General features: G+C 46.4%; 1 protein-coding gene across 4 annotated transcripts in view; it reads left to right on the top strand.

The window, feature by feature from the left end:
• The window catches only part of TBL1X (transducin beta like 1 X-linked), a 230683-nt gene that overhangs the window by 148874 nt on the left and 67362 nt on the right, over positions 1-14447 (top strand). The gene's annotated exons all lie outside the window — the stretch shown is intronic.

Genomic DNA, 14447 nt, shown 5'->3' on the forward strand with positions numbered 1-14447 from the left:
TGAGCTGAAGTCGGATGCTCAACTGACTGAGCCACCCAGGCACCCCTGGTTGCCCTTTTATTTATTCCATATATTTTTTTAAGGTTTTAATGTTTAAGTAATCTCTACACTCAACATGGGGCTCATACCCATGACCACCGTGATCAAGGGGATTGTGCTCTACTGACTGAGCCAGCCAGGCACCCTTAGTCACCCTTTCAAACTGTGGGAAAACACGACTCATCTTTTTTTTTTAACCTATTTTTATTTTTATTCATGTAAAAAATTTTGTTTATGTTTATTTTGAGAGAGGGGAGGAGAGAGAGGGAGTGTGCGTGGATGAGTTGGGGAGGGACAGAGAGCCAGAGGGAGACAGAGAATCCAAACAAGTTCCAGGCCCTGAGCCGTCAGCATAGAGCCTGACATGGGGCTCCAACTCACGAGCAATGAGGTCATGACCTGAGCCGAAGTCAGACACTTAATTGACTGAGCCACCCAGGCACAACCCCTCCTTTTGGTTTTTAATTAAAACATTTTTTTTTTAATGTTTGTTTTTGAGAGAGAGACAGAGTATGACCAGGGGAGAGGCAGAGAGAGAGGGAGCCACAGAATCCAAAGCAGGCTCCAGGCTCCGAGCTGTCGGCACAGAGCCCGACACGGGGCTCGAACTCACGAACCGTGAGATCATGACCTGAGCCGAAGTCGGCCGCCCAACGGACTGAGCCACCCAGGTGCCCCTTCTTTTTATTTTAATCTCTGTGCCCAATGTCGGGCTCAAACTCACGACCCCAAGATTAAGATTTGCATGTTCTACAACTGAGCCAGCCAAATGCCCCGGAAAACACGACTCTACTTGACAGATGTAATGCCTGGCCCTCCTGTGGCCCTGAGGTCTGGTCTCCTTCAGTGTCCTGTGTCATTCACTGGCAGAGGTCAGCACTGCCTGCCTGCCTGCCCCACACGACTTAGGTCAGAGTGCGGCATCATGGGGAAAGTGGATGTCATTAGATGGTAAGGTTCTTGGTCACACTTCAGGCGAAATGCCTGAAGTGTGTTTCTCCAGATGATGGTGTGCTACAAGCTGTCATTTGTAGGCATCACACACAGGACTAGACGGGTGTCGTCGCGATTCAGCCACATGACATCAAGGAAGAGGATGTAATGGCTTGGTCCTCATGTCCAAGAGAGCCAAGCTGTGTGTCCTTTTAGGTCCCAGTCTTCCGGGACTGACTGAGTGGCGCCCACACCTGCAGTGTGATTAGGTGAGCGGCGTCAGTCGCAAAGGAAATGTCCCAAAGTAGATCGAGGGGTTGCAATTCCAACAGAGGTTGCGGCATTCATCTTGTGAATGGGAAAACAGTCATACTCAGTAGCTGTAGACATGAAATTGGGCTTGATGGAAGAATACATACTTTTAAGGTGCATTGTACGTATGTATATATTTTTTAAATTTTATTTTATTTGGGGGAGGGGGGTGGGCAGGGCAGAGAGAGAGGGAGAGAGAGGGAATCCCAAGCAGCCTCTGCACTGTCAACGCGGAGCCTGATGCGGGGCTTGAACTCACAAACCGGGAGATCGTGATCTGAGCTGAAGTCGGATGCTTAACCGACTGAGCCACCCAGGCACCCTGCATCGTACCTGTTTCACTTGCTTGTACAATCATTTATAATAATGATTATTGCTGCCTCTGACCTTGCCAGTATTCGGTACCAGTGATGGGATAAGGGGAGCATTACCTCTTAAAGACAGACCGACCAACAGAGTAAGAACTTTAACAGGAATTAGGGGATGTAGCAACGACATGGCTTCTACTGCTGAAGAATGAAACTCCGTGCATCGGAAGGGAAATTCTTTTTCCATACTGCCAGCTGACCACACACTCTGCCGCTTTCTTGGTCAGAGGAATGACCTCTCATCTCTAAATGAATGATCTCTCTAAATAAGATATTCAGTGTTGATGGAACACTCGGGTCGGTCTGGATTTTGCATAACGAGATGCACATGTGAGCAAAACGCAGGGCCCGCCAACGGCTCACTCTTGTCCCAGCCACCACGTTCTAGTCACCTGATAGAGACTGACGGTGGCAGAGTCTGATGGGAGTCGGTTGGAAAAAAAATAACATCTAGAAAATCCCAAAACGAGTTGAGCACAGTTGCTCGTAGGTACGCTGTAAATGACGAAATCTATTTCTGACCACCTCAGAGTATTAAAGATTAGCCGAATGAACCGCATGTAATGAGCGCCTTGTGTATAAGCAAATTGATGATTCGGTGAGTCCGGAAGACATCCCTTCAATAAATGGTGTTATCCATTGCAAATTCCTATTTATTTTCATTGTGCAAAATAGATTCCTACCTCCCTTCCATCCAAATCATTGTAAGTGATGGGGCGCCTGGGTGGCTTAGTCGGTTAAGTGTCTGACTCTTGATTTCTGCTCAGGACATGATCTCACGGTTCGTGAGTTTGAGACCCGTGTCAGGCTCTGTGCTGACGGCATGAAGCCTGCTTGGGATTCTCTCGCTCCCTCTCTCTCTGCCCCTCCCTTTCTCTGTCTCTCCTTCTCTCTCAAAATAAATAAACATTATAAAAAAGGAATTTTAATGATGGACACAGCTGACATGTGCCTTCATCACTAAATTGAAAGATTCTACTTTGAAAACTATATATTTATGTTAAACATCAGAACACACACGGGACACCTGGGTGGCTCTGTCGGTTGAGTATCCGACTCTTGATTTCTGCTCAGGGTATGATCTCGCAGTTTGTGAGTTCAAGCCTCGCATCGGGCCCTGCGCTGACAGTGCGGAGCCAGCTTGGGATTCTCTCTCTCTCTCTCTCTCTCTCTCTCTCTCTCTCTAAATAAATACAACATTAAAAAAAAAAAAAAAAAGCCAGAACACACAGAAGAAGCTTACTATACACTGAAAGCCGGGAACTCAGAGTGACTTAGAAGACTTTTGACCTTTTACCTTTGTATCAAGATTGCTCAACCTTGGCTCTGTTGACGTTTGTGACTGGAAAGTCTTTTCTTGTGGGGGAGAGGTCTTTTGTGTTGTAGGTGTTGAGCAGTATCCCTGGTCTCTACCGATTAAATGCTAGGAGCACCCCCCCCCCACACACACACACACCCTACTTGTGACACTGCGACAACCAGTAATATTTCTGGACATTGCCCCTGGGGCAGATGGCCCTGGGGGGGGGGGCGGGTGCAGAATTGCCTGCCTTTGAAAACCTCTTAAAATCTCTCCCGTGAGCATACACTACTTCCATGATTTTAATGGCATTTAAAACCATAAAATTTACCCAGTGGAGTTGAAAACTTCTATCCATACCGAAGCCCGCACACGATGTTTATGGCAGCTTTATTCATCATTGCCAAAAGTCGGAAGCTCGGAAGCAACCAAGATGAGATGGCCTTCGGTAGGTGGATGGATACATAAGCCGTGCTCCATCCAGACGGTGGAATTCTATTCGGTGCTGAGGAGAAACGAGCTGTCAGGCCGTGAAAAGATAGGGAAGCACCTTAAATGCCCATCACAAAGCGAAAAAGCCCATCAGAAAAGGCTATGTGCTGTAGGACTCCAATTCTGTGACCTTCTGGAAAAGGAAACAGCAAAAACACCAGTGGTTGCCAGGGGTTGGAGGAGGAAGAGGGGAAGGGCAGAGCACAGAGGACTGTTTAGGGATGCTGTGATGATGGACACGTGTCGTTGTACGTGTGCTTCAGTCCACAGAACACACCGCAGCAAGAGTGAGCCCTGACGTAAACTGTGCGCTCTGGGTGACAATGACGTGTCCGCGTAGGTTCATCCATGGTAACTAATGTCCCCTCTGGTGGGGGGTGTTGGCAGTGGGGGAGTGAGGGCACGGGGTATTTGAGAAATCTCTGCCTTCTGCTCAATTTTGCTCTGAACGTAAAACTACTCTAAAAACAGAAGTGTATTTAAATATATTTTCTTATTTCATTTTTTATTATTTTTTTAAATGTTTAATTTTGAGAGTGAGAGAGCATGAGCGGGGGAGGGGCGGAGACACAGAATCCGAAGCAGGCTCCAGGCTCCCAGCTGTCAGCACAGAGCCTGACGCGGGGCTCGAACTCCCCAACTGTGAGATCACGACGTGAGCTGAAGTTGGACGCTCAACTGACTGAACCACCCAGACGCCCCTAAATACAATCATTTTCAAAGGCAAAATAAAGATTGCGTTCCCAAACTGATTAGATTGTTCTGTTTAATTGCCCACATCTGTGATCCATGAAAGAATTGGGAAGTTTGAAAATTTCAGCACTCGGGTCCTGAAATCTGCACGTCGATGTGATGTGACATTTGCTCGGCTGTCCCAGTGATCCCTGGTGGCAGCTGTGTGAATGGCCCCTGGGGACCGGAGACTCGAGCTCCCGTCCACAGCACACTCCTGCTCTTTCCCCTTCCCTGTGGTCGTTCTCTGTCACAAAGCACAGACCTGCTTTGCTTTTGGAATAAAGAACTTCTTTCTCTGCGTGCTGTCTGGTCACCCTGACCAGACGAGTGGGTTGTCTGTTTAAATGCAGTGAAGAGTTATGAGTGCACAGCTTACTAAACCTGGCGTGGTCGTGTGCCGAGGCCGGGGTGGGCAAGCCACCGCCCGTAGGCCGGACCCAAACAGCCCCACCCCTGTGTCTTTGTACTTTGTCAATTCCTGCTTCGGAGTGTCAGGATCCAGCTCAGTAGAGGCAACAAGAGTATGGCTAGGCTTCAAGTCACTTACTGTTTGGCCGTTTACAGAAAAGGTGGGCTCGCCTCTGCTCTGTGGCCCTGGAATTTCCCGCCTGTGGCCGTGTCTAGATAGGTCTCCCAACTTTTAAGCTCAGGTTCAGAAAAGGGGAGGGTAGTGAATAGAGAAGCCTCAAGTACACAAATGATAGAGGACATCAAGAACATTTCATCATAAGTACTCTGGGGAGTTTCTGTGTGTTTCTCTACGTGTAACATTTACGTAACATATACCAGTGTATACTTATTGAAATGCCTGGCGTGTGCACTTTTTCATCAAAGATACAAAACATTGTTTTCTCTGATTTTAAACATGCTATTATCTTAAACATAAAATTCTCTGGTTTTAGTAACATGCTAAAAACGAAGCATTAGTAGCATTCATGATACATTCACTTGATGGGACAGGGCACTTTTTTTTTTTTTTTTTTTTGATGTTTATTTATTTATTTTTGAGAGAGGCAGAGCACGAACAGAGGAGAGGGCAGAGAGAGAGGGAGACACAGAATCGGAAGCAGGCTCCGGGCGCCGAGCTGTCGGCACAGAACCCGACGCGGGGCCTGAACCCACGAATCGTGAGATCGTGACCCGAGCCGGGAGTCGGACGCTCAACCGACTGAGCCACCCAGGCGCCCCAGGACGGGCCAGTTGTGTGTGAGATATTGTAACCACGTGCCGTTGCAGCTATTGTCTTAAGAAGGTTGTTCTCATGAAACAGACTCTTAGATAAATTTGCTGGGGTCACGGATCAACACCTGTTGGAGAGAGGGGAACAGGACCAGTCCCGTGTGGAAGCTCCCAGGCACCCGTCTGCCCCATTGCCCCAAGTTGGCCACCCTGATCAAAGTGTTTCTTCAGCTTGGGCTTGTCTTCAAGAGCAGAGGTTGTGATTTCTCACTATTACATTCCTTAATCCTTTTAGGATGTGTGTCTTCATTGAACAGCTGAATGTGCCCTCAGCGTGTTGATGCTCAGGCTTCTTACGGAGTCTGGTGGTCTGGGCTCTCTACAGTCAGACTCCGACAGACTGGGGTCACTGTGTCGTTACCTTCCTTCGTGAATTGCTTTCTTAAAGCAGAGTGATCTTGGTGTCCAGGAATCATCCATATAACATGTTTTCTTCACCCTAGCATGTCCTCCTCAGACTCAGGAAGCAGTTAAGAGGTGGGAGAAATCACAAAGGAGAATGCTCAACTGAACAGAATGCATATATTCAAAGACAGTATATGGCTGCGTGCCTGGGTGGCTTGGTCGGTTAAGTGTTGGACTTCAACTCAGGTCATGATCTCGCGGTTCATAAGTTCAAGCTCCCTGTCGGGCTCTGTGCTGACGGCTCAGAGCCTGGAACCTGCTTCGAATTCTGTGTCTCCCTCTCTCTGCTCCTCCCCTGCTCACGTTTGCATGCTCATTCTCTCTCTCTCTTTCCCTCCTCCTCCCTCTCTCTCCCCGTCTCTCTCTCTGTCTCAAAAATAAACATTAAAAACAAAAGATAATATATATTGATAATATATGGCCAACTATAATATATATACATACATGCATACATATATTCATAGACAGAATGTATACTTCTCCAAACCAGTTTTGTTACGACAGCGTGGTTTGATCTTGATTTTGTATCCAGTCCGACAATCAGCCTTTTAATCAGAATGGTTATACCATTTACCACTGGCTTTTTGTTTTCTGTTTGTGCCGTTCTGTGTTTCTGTTTTCCTCTGTTCCTGCATATGTTTGCATAAATTGAGAATTTTTTTTGCATGATTCTGCTATGAGCTCATTAGCTATACTTCAGTTTTAATTTTTAGAGTAATGTTCTAATGCTTGCAGTATCCGTCTTGAATTTGGCAGAGTCTGGTGCTCTCTTCGGCGGCACAGTAACACTAATTTCGCGCAGTCTGCATTTGCACATCGTACCACATCACGGATGTGGACCTTGTAACAACAGTTACTTCCATTCCTCTTCCATCCCCGACTTCTTCTACTGTTGTCGTACATTTTCCTTTCATATGTTTTAAAAAGCACAATACAGGGGCGCCTGGGTGGCTCAGTCAGTTAAGCATCCGACTTCGGCTCAGTCATGATCTCACAAGCCCCATGTTCATGAGTTCGAGCCCCACGTCAGGCTCTGTGCTAACAGCTCAGATCCTGCAGCCCCTTCTGATTCTGTGTCTTCTTCTCTCTGCCTGCCCCTACCCCACTTGTGTTCTCTTTCTCTCTCTCAAAAATAAATAAAAACATTAAAAAAAAAAAACCACGATACAGTTACTAATTTTGCATTAAGCAATCAATTATATGTAAAAGAAATTTTATATATATTTTTAATGTTTATTTTTGAAAGAGAGAGAGCACGAGCGGAGGAGCAGAGAGAGGGAGACACAGAATCCGAAGCGGGCTCTAGGCTGCAAGCTGTCAGCACAGAGCTCAACGTGGGGCTTGAAACCATAAACTGTGAGATCATGACCTGGGCCAAAGTTGGATGGTTAACTGACTGTGCCATTCAGATGCCCCTATAAATTTTAAAATGAGAAGATAATGTGTGTTTTTTTTTTTTTTTAATTTAAGTTGTATTTATTTTGAGAGAGAGAGCACGAGCAGGGGAGGGGCAGAGAGAGAGGGAAAGAGAATCCTAAACAGGCTCCACGCTGACCGTGTGGGTGCGGCTCGAACCCAGAAACCCAGAGATCATGACCTGAGCCGAAATCAAGAGTCAGATGCTCAACCGACTGAGCCACCCAGGTGCCCCAGAAGAAAATGTTTTTATGTTTATCATTTCTGTCACTCATCATTCCTTTGCACAAATCCAGATGTCCAGGTGTCAGTCTGAGCTCTTTATCCTTCCCCTTGAAGCACGTCCATTAATTTTTCATTAGTTTTTCTTACAGGACAGGCCTATTGGCCGTGAACTGTCTGTGCATTTGTTAGCCTGGAAGAGTCTTTTTCTTCATATTTAAGAGCTGTTTTGTCTGAGAGTAGAATTTTCAGTTGACACATTGTTTCGGCTCTGAAGATTTCATTCCATTGTTTCCTGGGTTGCATGGTTTTTGACAAGAAGTCCGTGAGTTTTCTCTTTCCCTCTGGCTGTAATTTGTGTTTTTTTCTCTGGCTGCTTTTAAGAATTTCTTTTGACTGCAGATTTTCAGGAGATCGCGTCTTGTTAGGGTTTTCTCTGGAGTTTATCCCGCTTGGTGTTTGTTCCACTTTATGGATCTGTTTTACCTTTTTTTAACCTACAATTTCCCCAGACTTACTCGATCCTGGAAGCTTTCCTTTAGAAACACGTTGTTGTCACATCTAAGAACTTGTGCCTTCTGAACAAACACTAGAACGAGCCCTCCCCCAGGTTGGGGCAACCTGAAAGTCGCTGGTCGTTGGTTTTGCCTGTTGGTAACTCTCTCCTGTCTGCTTGGGCCGCAGAGAATGGGGTTCTGCACAAAACCCTGGACACGTCTCTGGTCTGTGTGCACAGTATACCGACATTATTACTCGTGAGAGGGGCATCAGCCGTAAGTGGCGGGCTGGCTGCCAGCTTTACGGGCACACTTCCACGATGACCGCTTTTCCCATCTCAAATATGGGTCAGAGATCTTACCAGACTTCTCACACCTGTGCCGTAATGGTCCATTGGCCGGTTAATGCACGCCACAGGTAAATTGATGGCACAGCCAGGGTTACCGCCTACAGATAACCAGACTGAAGTGTTAATTCCAAAAACGTTCAGACTAAATATTTTCTATAGACACTGGACGACAAATTTTGTCATTTAACCGTACAGACTGTTTTTACTTTTATTTTATTTTTTATTTTATTTTATTAAGTTTACTTATTTTACCTTTATTTTATTTTATTAAGTTTATTTTGAGAGAAAGAGAAAGAGTGCACGCAAGCAGGGGAGGGGCAGAGGGAGAGACAGGGAGACAATCCCAAGCAGGCTCCGATACCCAGCCCAGGGCTCAGACCCACAAACTGCGAGATCATGACCTGAGCCAAAGTCAGACCCTTAGCCGACTGACCCACCCAGGTGCCCCTGCAGACTATTTTTAAAAGAAAAACGTTTTGGGGCGCCCAAGTGGCTTTGTTGGTTAAGCGTCCAACTTCAGCCCAGGTCATGATCTCGCAGCTCATGAGTTTAAGCCCCACGTCGGGCTCTGTGCTGACAGCTCAGAGCCTGGATCCTGCTTCGGATTCTGTGTCTCCCTCTCTCCCTCTGCCCCTCCTCTGCTTACCCCCTGCCTCTGTCTGTTTCTCTATCTCTCTCTCTCTCTCTCACTCTCTAAAAAATGATATAAACAAACATTGGGTCGTCTGGATGGCTCAGTCGGTTAAGCGTCTGACTTCAGCCCAGGTGATGATCTCACAGCTCATGAGTTTGAGCCCCGTGTCGGGCTCTGTGATGACGGCTGAGTCTGGAACCTACTTGGGGTTCTGTGTCTCTCTCTGTCTCTGCTCCTCCCCTGCTCACACTCTCTTTCTTCAAAAATAAATAAACATTAAAAAAAATTAAAAAAAGAAAAATCTTTTAAGGTGGTCCTTGTTTTTACCTTATGTGTTTATGACATATAAGCTGATTTTTGAAGGACATCAGAGGTTAGCCCCTTGGAATTTATGTACAAAATTACTAGCCTTTGTCACTAACAATACAAGAAAGTTTTTCTAGGTCATAAGCATAACTTGAAAAGGGAAGGCGCCCCTTTGGGGTCTCACTTAGGGTTTATGCATTAACAGAAAGGTAAACCTTTACTTACAGTGGCAACACTTAATCCACCCGAATTAAGGGTTTTCCAAAAGTGAGCTTTAAAAAAAAAAAAACAGAGAGAGAGAGAAGATAGGAAGAAATAATCCATGCGTTGTGACTTTTCACTTCGCGGTACCCGTTTTCCTAGTTCAGTGAGTCAGAAGAGAAATGGGAATGGTGGCCTGATTAATTCCCGACGGAGAAGGCTTATCTAGAACTGCCCTATTTCTTGATACTATTATAATATCAAAAGTAACATTTATTTTTATCGGTCATTACCATCTGGGCACACTTGTCTTCGTTTTAGTCAAGTACCGTCGTCTTTAGATTTCATACGTCCAAAGTCTGAAAAGTGTGTTTTCATATTTCTGTTGGAGAACACCCAAGTCTTCCAACAGGAAAACCTCAATTTTTGGAAGGTCTAGTGACTGACGTGTTCAGAGTCCATCAGAGCTCTGTCTTCTGAATGTCAGCATATTGCTGGCAAGCCGTTCGGAGAGGGCTTTGGGAGCGTGGCAAACCACAGCGTATTGGCCGTGGGGTGTCGTCACCCCGGGGGGGGGGGCCATACAGGGATACAGGGAGGAGCAGCTCGAAGTGAAGCTCGAGGAGGAAGGGGCTTCCCAGAGTTCCTGCCGCCTGCAGGTCCGAGCCGTGAGGGAACCGTGACAGCAGAATGATATTTCTTGTGTGGGGTCACCTAGTGTGATGTGCTTGCTGGCGGGACCTGGGGTGCAGCACTGAAAACACGGTGTGATTCTGGTAGGTGGGCTTCTTCCGTTATTTAATAAAGGATCAAATGAGTTTGTGGCACTTGGAACAGAGCTGGGCAGACGATAGGTGCACTTTCGCGTGAACCACTATTCTTGTTTGTTAATAACTTCACGAAACCCAGTGTGTCCCATCCGATTGGATCGTGGAACCGTTTCTCAGCTGACGCAGACCAGACGTGCACGGACAGCCCGGAAAACATCGTTCTGTCGCTTTGGTGCATTCAGATCTCTAGTTGTCGGGCTCCCCAGCTCATTTGGTTTTAGGCTTCCGTGGCGCAGCTCTGCCCGTCACCGTCCCCAGCCTGTGGATAATGATCACACGCACTTGCTGAAGGAAGGGCGCCTGGCCCCGGTCAGGTGTCTGACCTGCCCTTCACCATGAGTTGGGTCCCGAGGCCGAGGAATGCCAGTGTGACTCAGCAGGGTGGGCCTGGCTCGGGCCCCTGTGACGTGGCACTGAAGAGGCCACCCTGGGGCTGCAGTTTTCTGAGGGTTTCACCAGGGCTGGGTTACCTGCTTCCGTGGTGCCTCCCTCACGTGGCTGGCAGGTGGTGCTGGCTGTCGGTAGGAGGCCTCTGTCCTGCTCCATGGGCAGTTTAAAAAACAGCCGCATCGACAGGGCGCCTGGGTGGCTTAGTCAGTTAGGCGTCCGACTTTGGCTCAGGTGACGATCTCACGGTTCATGAGTTCAAGCCCCATGTGGGGTTCACTGCCGTCAGTGCACAGTCTGCTCCGGATCCTCTGTCCCACCCCCGCCCCTCCCCGTTCATGCTCTGTCTCTCAAAAATAAACACACGTTGAAGGGGCGCCTGGGTGACTCAGTGGGTTAAATGTTCAGCTCTTGCTTTCGGCTCAGATCATGATCTCACAGTTTGTGAGTTCAAGCCCCACATCGGGCTTCGCCCTGACAGTGCGGAGGCTACTTGGGATTCTCTCTCCCTCCCTCTCTACCCCTCCCCCACTTGCTCTGTCTCTTAAAATAAATAGACAAAAAACACCCTTTATTGTGCAAATTGAATTCGATTCTACCAAGAGATAGAATCAAGCATTTAATTTATGATCAGTAAGAACATATGCTTTGTCCCTTTGACTTCGTGATCCACGTGGGCTGTTGGCTTTGTTTTATAACTCGGGCAACCAGGAAGGAGGCATTATGATGGTATGGAAGCTTCCCCTAGACACTTCTTTCTGAATCTAAGACCTGCCTAAAGTGTTATTCACCTTTTAGTATTTCACAGTAGAAATTAGGAGTCACGGAGAGAAGAACTCGGGGAGCCTCAAATCTTCAGGTTTCTCCACCTTGGCATTATTGACATTTTGCCGCGAGTCAGACTTTCTTGCGGGTAGGCTGTCCTGTGAGTTGTAGGATGTCCAGCGGCATCCCTGGTCTCTCCCCGGTAGTGGTCATTGGACCTCCTCCTCCTCCGGTTGTGACAGCCGACAACGTCTGCAGACCATGCCTGACATTTCCAGGGGTGGAAGACACAGTCGCCCCAGGCAGAACCACTGTGTTAAAGTACGGATATGATGTAATAATTGTATGCTTTTATTCAGTATTACGTGCCTGGGTCCATACAAAGTCTCAGTATTAAATCTGCAAAGTCACCTGGGCAACCATTGTCAACCCAAGTGGCCCTTGATGGATCTGCCCAGGAATGTGAGCAGGTCTGAAGTCACAACTTGGGTGCTAAAGCTGGGGGGGGGGGGGGGGGGGGGGAGGGGCGGCGGCAAAACAAAACAAATCCGGTTTCTCTGATGCCTGACACTTCGTGAAGATCCTGAACAGGAGAGTAATGTGCTTTGCTCCAAGCAGAGAAATAGTGACTTATTCTTTGTCGCGGTGTTCGCCGCGCAGAGCCATTTACCAGCTGTAGCTCTCGTGCTGGTGGGGACCCGGGCTCCCTCCTGCACCCTGCTCCCCGTGCAGACCTCCCTGCCTGTCCCCGGCTAGCGGTCGGCTCCCGTCCCCAGGCCCCTGCTCGCTGAGCTCCTTCCCTCTGCCCGTCCTGTTGGCATCTGTCAGTCCTAGAGAGGATGCGGCTCCAACAAAGGAGGAAGAAGGCAAAATGCTATAGGGCAATTCCCCTCCCCGGTATACATCCGAAGGGATGGAAAACAGGGCCTCAAACACTTGGCGTGCGAATGTGCATAGCGACACCGTTCACAGAAGCCAAGATGCCCTTGAACTGATGGACGGATGAGCAAGATGAAGTTCATCCATACAGTAGAATCCTGTTCAGCCACAGAAAGGAATGAGGTCCCAGGGCAGGCTGCATCATGGCTGAACCTTGAAAACACGATGCCGAGTGAAAGATGCCCGACACAGAAGGTATTGTTTCTTCCATTTATGTGAAATGCTCAGAATAGGCAAAGCCAGAGAGACAGAGGGTAGGCTGGAGGTTGCCAGAGCCGGGAGAGGGAGTGAGGAGAAGAGGGACTGCTTAATGAGTACAAGGTTTCCTTTTGGAGCCACGGAGATGTTTTGGGACTTGACAGAGTGGATGTTTGTGCAACACTGTGAATGTCTTGAGGCTCTGTACCTCCTACGTGGACGGACTGCCAGGATGTGTCTACCCCATGCCTTGCCAAGAGCTGAGGAGCAACCAGAAAATCGTGCAGTCCTTTTCGCGTTTATTGTTACCTTGTGTGTTGCATTGGTTAAAATGATTGGCATTTCACACACAGACTTTGCAGGACGTGAACCTTTTTTGCCATTGGTGATTATTGGTGATGGTTCCGTTTGGGTAACAATAATGGGAAAATCAGTTATGATTAGGTATTAGAAGATCGGCTTTATCATCTTAATTTGTTGTTTCTATCAATAAACTAATTAATTTTGACATGTTGCATAAGCAGAAGAATGTTATCAACCAGTCATATTTTCCCTTTTTTGTGTGTTTGTAACACACAGATGATGTTAATTACACTTACTGAATCTAACAACATATATAAAAGATAATCTTCAATTCCAAGACACTAATTTGTGAGTTACCATCTGTTTTGGACCAAAGAATAAGAATTTGATTCTAAAGGTTTTTCTGAACAGCTTGTAATAAGAGCTGTTTATATATTAATTACTTATTGAATTATTACGGATTTTAGCGTTTTAATTCCCGAGCAATTTGGGGCTTATTGTGGTGACATCTGCTCATATTTTGATACTTTGTGGTATTTAGCAATTTCATCACAAGGCTATTTTTTTCCCCCTGTGGTAATTTTCAACTCAATCCCTAAACTAATAATTTGTTTTCTGCTTCAGGTACTATAAGGAGTATTGTCCTGTTTTATTTCTACTACAGAAGTGTTTTCAGAATGAAATGTATTTGTATCTTATAAACAGAATCAATATTCCTTTATGCCTGCTTCACTCTGGTGAATAATTCCTATTCAGAGAGTTGTAAGGGGATTTTATTTGAATCTCTCTTCTTCAGTGGTAGGTTTTTTGTTTTGTTTTGTGTTTGAGAGAGGGAGTGTGTGAGCAGGGGAGGGGCAGGGGGAGAGGGAGAGAGAGAATCTTAAGTAGGGTCCACACTCAGTGCAGTCTGACACAGGGTTTGATCTCCCTGCCATGAGATCATGACCTGAGCCTAAATCAAGAGTTGGATGCTCAACCGACTGAGCCACCCAGGCGCCCCCTGTGGTAGTTTTTTTTAAATGGCCCTAATTATTACTTTTATCTTACATATCCTTATGACTTTTTTTAAATGTACTGTAATGAAACTTAACGGCCTGTGAACCTACCTATAAAATCGTTTTAGCCTCCTTTCTTTGAACAGCATAGCTATAAACATGACTCAGTGGGACTAATTTACTTGAATTTCCTTAAAACATTTTATAAGGCTCTGCATTCACTAATAAGAAACACCATTACTCATAGCTTCACTTGTGGAATTGAATTATATTAACCCTGGCACCTTTTTATTATCACTTAAGGTGATTGAACAAGAATTTAGAGAAAATAGCGGGCAGTTAATTTCCTTAGATTTTGAGCTTATAGACTGTAGTAGGTAATTTAAATGTAGGAGGCTGGATCCATTCACAACCAAAGAAATTTCATGAGGAAGAAGGTAAATACTGTTCCGTAAATTCTGGTTGACTGTGTAGTGTTTATATTGACTGAAACGTACAAACAAGATTTTGATACGAAGTCCCCTTATAAGCTGTACACCTGGCTTCTTGAGAATCGCGAATGGTGGCATTCGGGTGGAATT

Source organism: Panthera uncia, chromosome X (genome assembly GCF_023721935.1).
Source record: "Panthera uncia isolate 11264 chromosome X, Puncia_PCG_1.0, whole genome shotgun sequence".
In the NCBI taxonomy this organism is placed as follows: Eukaryota; Metazoa; Chordata; class Mammalia; order Carnivora; family Felidae; genus Panthera; species Panthera uncia.